Consider the following 5,617-nt stretch of genomic DNA (forward strand, 5'->3'; position numbering starts at 1 on the left):
AGAAGAATTGAGAGCCCTCACCAGACAAGGTACATAACCGTTTAAAGTAGAAGTAGATCATGTTGGTATCCTATGTATTGCGAAGAGGATATGTTGGAAAGCAGATTGTTTTGTGAGAGAAAGCAGGTACCAAGGATCCATCAAGGTCTTTGACACGACAGTGCCCTCTTTGCTATCAATTCTCCTGCATGATGTGAAAGATGAAGGCCCCTTAGTTTGTTCAAGTTGCAAAAGTTGTTCTTTTGGGTGGTATATTTGAATCAATCGGAAATTGTAAGCTTGGTCGAAAATGGCCTTTGGTCAAGGAAGAAATTGCGAGTTGCTCTAGTCATACCAGGCTGACCTTGAAAATATTTGCGAGAGTGGTTGCCACTATTATCACATTGACGCCCATTCCTGCCATTTGATGGAGCCAAATTACCTTCATATGTCCCTACTGGTGGTCATCTCTTTGGGTACCAACTGTTTCCGTGCTAAGAAATGATAGCCTGTTTTGCAATGGAACTTTGCAGTATTGTAAATTGTTGTTACTATAATTTTGGTGAGTTTGAATCACGTTTGAAAATTTTTTTGAAATTTTTCTAGTGAAAATTTACAACTTTTAAAACTGCTTTTCTGAACTCGGTAGAATTTTTTGCTCTGAAGTTTCATTCAAAGTTCTTGACTTGTGTTTTTGTGATCATGTGCATAGGTTTGGGGTGGGTTGGGTGCTCTTACACTCTCTAAATCTTTGCCTAGGTTCTTTCGTTCGGCAATCAAGAAACCTCTCAATGAAACGGCAAAAGTAGTCGGGAAGTTCACAAAATCAGATATCTATAGAACTAGTGCCTGTGAACAGCACTTGAAAGAATGTATGATTGTTTTGCATTTATCTTTTTTGAAAATTTTTCATTTTGATTATCATTCTGCTTCTGAAAACTGCAGTGATTTTGGTGATTTATTTGTGAAAGTGTTCGATTTCTCTTCATGCTGATAGAATGAATTTGTTTCAAGTACCTTCATAGAATAATTAGGCAGGGTAGGGTAGGACAAAAATAATTGTTCTTTCAGCGTGTAAGTTCACACTTGCAAGCCTGACTTTATTGGAGAGAGAAGTTGCTAGGTCAGAAGAATTGAGAGCCCTCACCAGACAAGGTACATAACCGTTTAAAGTAGAAGTAGATCATGTTGGTATCCTATGTATTGCGAAGAGGATATGTTGGAAAGCAGATTGTTTTGTGAGAGAAAGCAGGTACCAAGGATTCATCAAGGTCTTTGACACGACAATGCCCTCTTTGCTATCAATTCTCCTGCATGATGTGAAAGATGAAGGCCCCTTAGTTTGTTCAAGTTGCAAAAGTTGTTCTTTTGGGTGGTATATTTGAATCAATCGGAAATTGTAAGCTTGGTCGAAAATGGCCTTTGGTCAAGGAAGAAATTGCGAGTTGCTCTAGTCATACCAGGCTGACCTTGAAAATATTTGCGAGAGTGGTTGCCACTATTATCACATTGACGCCCATTCCTGCCATTTGATGGAGCCAAATTACCTTCATATGTCCCTACTGGTGGTCATCTCTTTGGGTACCAACTGTTTCCGTGCTAAGAAATGATAGCCTGTTTTGCAATGGAACTTCGCAGTATTGTAAATTGTTGTTACTATAATTTTGGTGAGTTTGAATCACGTTTGAAAATTTTTTTGAAATTTTTCTAGTGAAAATTTACAACTTTTAAAACTGCTTTTCTGAACTCGGTAGAATTTTTTGCTCTGAAGTTTCATTCAAAGTTCTTGACTTGTGTTTTTGTGATCATGTGCATAGGTTTGGGGTGGGTTGGGTGCTCTTACACTCTCTAAATCTTTGCCTAGGTTCTTTCGTTCGGCAATCAAGAAACCTCTCAATGAAACGGCAAAAGTAGTCGGGAAGTTCACAAAATCAGATATCTATAGAACTAGTGCCTGTGAACAGCACTTGAAAGAATGTATGATTGTTTTGCATTTATCTTTTTTGAAAATTTTTCATTTTGATTATCATTCTGCTTCTGAAAACTGCAGTGATTTTGGTGATTTATTTGTGAAAGTGTTCGATTTCTCTTCATGCTGATAGAATGAATTTGTTTCAAGTACCTTCATAGAATAATTAGGCAGGGTAGGGTAGGACAAAAATAATTGTTCTTTCAGCGTGTAAGTTCACACTTGCAAGCCTGACTTTATTGGAGAGAGAAGTTGCTAGGTCAGAAGAATTGAGAGCCCTCACCAGACAAGGTACATAACCGTTTAAAGTAGAAGTAGATCATGTTGGTATCCTATGTATTGCGAAGAGGATATGTTGGAAAGCAGATTGTTTTGTGAGAGAAAGCAGGTACCAAGGATTCATCAAGGTCTTTGACACGACAATGCCCTCTTTGCTATCAATTCTCCTGCATGATGTGAAAGATGAAGGCCCCTTAGTTTGTTCAAGTTGCAAAAGTTGTTCTTTTGGGTGGTATATTTGAATCAATCGGAAATTGTAAGCTTGGTCGAAAATGGCCTTTGGTCAAGGAAGAAATTGCGAGTTGCTCTAGTCATACCAGGCTGACCTTGAAAATATTTGCGAGAGTGGTTGCCACTATTATCACATTGACGCCCATTCCTGCCATTTGATGGAGCCAAATTACCTTCATATGTCCCTACTGGTGGTCATCTCTTTGGGTACCAACTGTTTCCGTGCTAAGAAATGATAGCCTGTTTTGCAATGGAACTTCGCAGTATTGTAAATTGTTGTTACTATAATTTTGGTGAGTTTGAATCACGTTTGAAAATTTTTTTGAAATTTTTCTAGTGAAAATTTACAACTTTTAAAACTGCTTTTCTGAACTCGGTAGAATTTTTTGCTCTGAAGTTTCATTCAAAGTTCTTGACTTGTGTTTTTGTGATCATGTGCATAGGTTTGGGGTGGGTTGGGTGCTCTTACACTCTCTAAATCTTTGCCTAGGTTCTTTCGTTCGGCAATCAAGAAACCTCTCAATGAAACGGCAAAAGTAGTCGGGAAGTTCACAAAATCAGATATCTATAGAACTAGTGCCTGTGAACAGCACTTGAAAGAATGTATGATTGTTTTGCATTTATCTTTTTTGAAAATTTTTCATTTTGATTATCATTCTGCTTCTGAAAACTGCAGTGATTTTGGTGATTTATTTGTGAAAGTGTTCGATTTCTCTTCATGCTGATAGAATGAATTTTTTTCAAGTACCTTCATAGAATAATTAGGCAGGGTAGGGTAGGACAAAAATAATTGTTCTTTCAGCGTGTAAGTTCACACTTGCAAGCCTGACTTTATTGGAGAGAGAAGTTGCTAGGTCAGAAGAATTGAGAGCCCTCACCAGACAAGGTACATAACCGTTTAAAGTAGAAGTAGATCATGTTGGTATCCTATGTATTGCGAAGAGGATATGTTGGAAAGCAGATTGTTTTGTGAGAGAAAGCAGGTACCAAGGATCCATCAAGGTCTTTGACACGACAGTGCCCTCTTTGCTATCAATTCTCCTGCATGATGTGAAAGATGAAGGCCCCTTAGTTTGTTCAAGTTGCAAAAGTTGTTCTTTTGGGTGGTATATTTGAATCAATCGGAAATTGTAAGCTTGGTCGAAAATGGCCTTTGGTCAAGGAAGAAATTGCGAGTTGCTCTAGTCATACCAGGCTGACCTTGAAAATATTTGCGAGAGTGGTTGCCACTATTATCACATTGACGCCCATTCCTGCCATTTGATGGAGCCAAATTACCTTCATATGTCCCTACTGGTGGTCATCTCTTGGGGTACCAACTGTTTCCGTGCTAAGAAATGATAGCCTGTTTTGCAATGGAACTTTGCAGTATTGTAAATTGTTGTTACTATAATTTTGGTGAGTTTGAATCACGTTTGAAAATTTTTTTGAAATTTTTCTAGTGAAAATTTACAACTTTTAAAACTGCTTTTCTGAACTCGGTAGAATTTTTTGCTCTGAAGTTTCATTCAAAGTTCTTGACTTGTGTTTTTGTGATCATGTGCATAGGTTTGGGGTGGGTTGGGTGCTCTTACACTCTCTAAATCTTTGCCTAGGTTCTTTCGTTCGGCAATCAAGAAACCTCTCAATGAAACGGCAAAAGTAGTCGGGAAGTTCACAAAATCAGATATCTATAGAACTAGTGCCTGTGAACAGCACTTGAAAGAATGTATGATTGTTTTGCATTTATCTTTTTTGAAAATTTTTCATTTTGATTATCATTCTGCTTCTGAAAACTGCAGTGATTTTGGTGATTTATTTGTGAAAGTGTTCGATTTCTCTTCATGCTGATAGAATGAATTTTTTTCAAGTACCTTCATAGAATAATTAGGCAGGGTAGGGTAGGACAAAAATAATTGTTCTTTCAGCGTGTAAGTTCACACTTGCAAGCCTGACTTTATTGGAGAGAGAAGTTGCTAGGTCAGAAGAATTGAGAGCCCTCACCAGACAAGGTACATAACCGTTTAAAGTAGAAGTAGATCATGTTGGTATCCTATGTATTGCGAAGAGGATATGTTGGAAAGCAGATTGTTTTGTGAGAGAAAGCAGGTACCAAGGATCCATCAAGGTCTTTGACACGACAGTGCCCTCTTTGCTATCAATTCTCCTGCATGATGTGAAAGATGAAGGCCCCTTAGTTTGTTCAAGTTGCAAAAGTTGTTCTTTTGGGTGGTATATTTGAATCAATCGGAAATTGTAAGCTTGGTCGAAAATGGCCTTTGGTCAAGGAAGAAATTGCGAGTTGCTCTAGTCATACCAGGCTGACCTTGAAAATATTTGCGAGAGTGGTTGCCACTATTATCACATTGACGCCCATTCCTGCCATTTGATGGAGCCAAATTACCTTCATATGTCCCTACTGGTGGTCATCTCTTGGGGTACCAACTGTTTCCGTGCTAAGAAATGATAGCCTGTTTTGCAATGGAACTTTGCAGTATTGTAAATTGTTGTTACTATAATTTTGGTGAGTTTGAATCACGTTTGAAAATTTTTTTGAAATTTTTCTAGTGAAAATTTACAACTTTTAAAACTGCTTTTCTGAACTCGGTAGAATTTTTTGCTCTGAAGTTTCATTCAAAGTTCTTGACTTGTGTTTTTGTGATCATGTGCATAGGTTTGGGGTGGGTTGGGTGCTCTTACACTCTCTAAATCTTTGCCTAGGTTCTTTCGTTCGGCAATCAAGAAACCTCTCAATGAAACGGCAAAAGTAGTCGGGAAGTTCACAAAATCAGATATCTGTAGAACTAGTGCCTGTGAACAGCACTTGAAAGAATGTATGATTGTTTTGCATTTATCTTTTTTGAAAATTTTTCATTTTGATTATCATTCTGCTTCTGAAAACTGCAGTGATTTTGGTGATTTATTTGTGAAAGTGTTCGATTTCTCTTCATGCTGATAGAATGAATTTTTTTCAAGTACCTTCATAGAATAATTAGGCAGGGTAGTGTAGGACAAAAATAATTGTTCTTTCAGCGTGTAAGTTCACACTTGCAAGCCTGACTTTATTGGAGAGAGAAGTTGCTAGGTCAGAAGAATTGAGAGCCCTCACCAGACAAGGTACATAACCGTTTAAAGTAGAAGTAGATCATGTTGGTATCCTATGTATTGCGAAGAGGATAT

This window comes from Rhopilema esculentum, chromosome 10, assembly GCF_057945365.1.
Source record: "Rhopilema esculentum isolate cy_ngs chromosome 10, ASM5794536v1, whole genome shotgun sequence".
In the NCBI taxonomy this organism is placed as follows: domain Eukaryota; kingdom Metazoa; phylum Cnidaria; class Scyphozoa; order Rhizostomeae; family Rhizostomatidae; genus Rhopilema; species Rhopilema esculentum.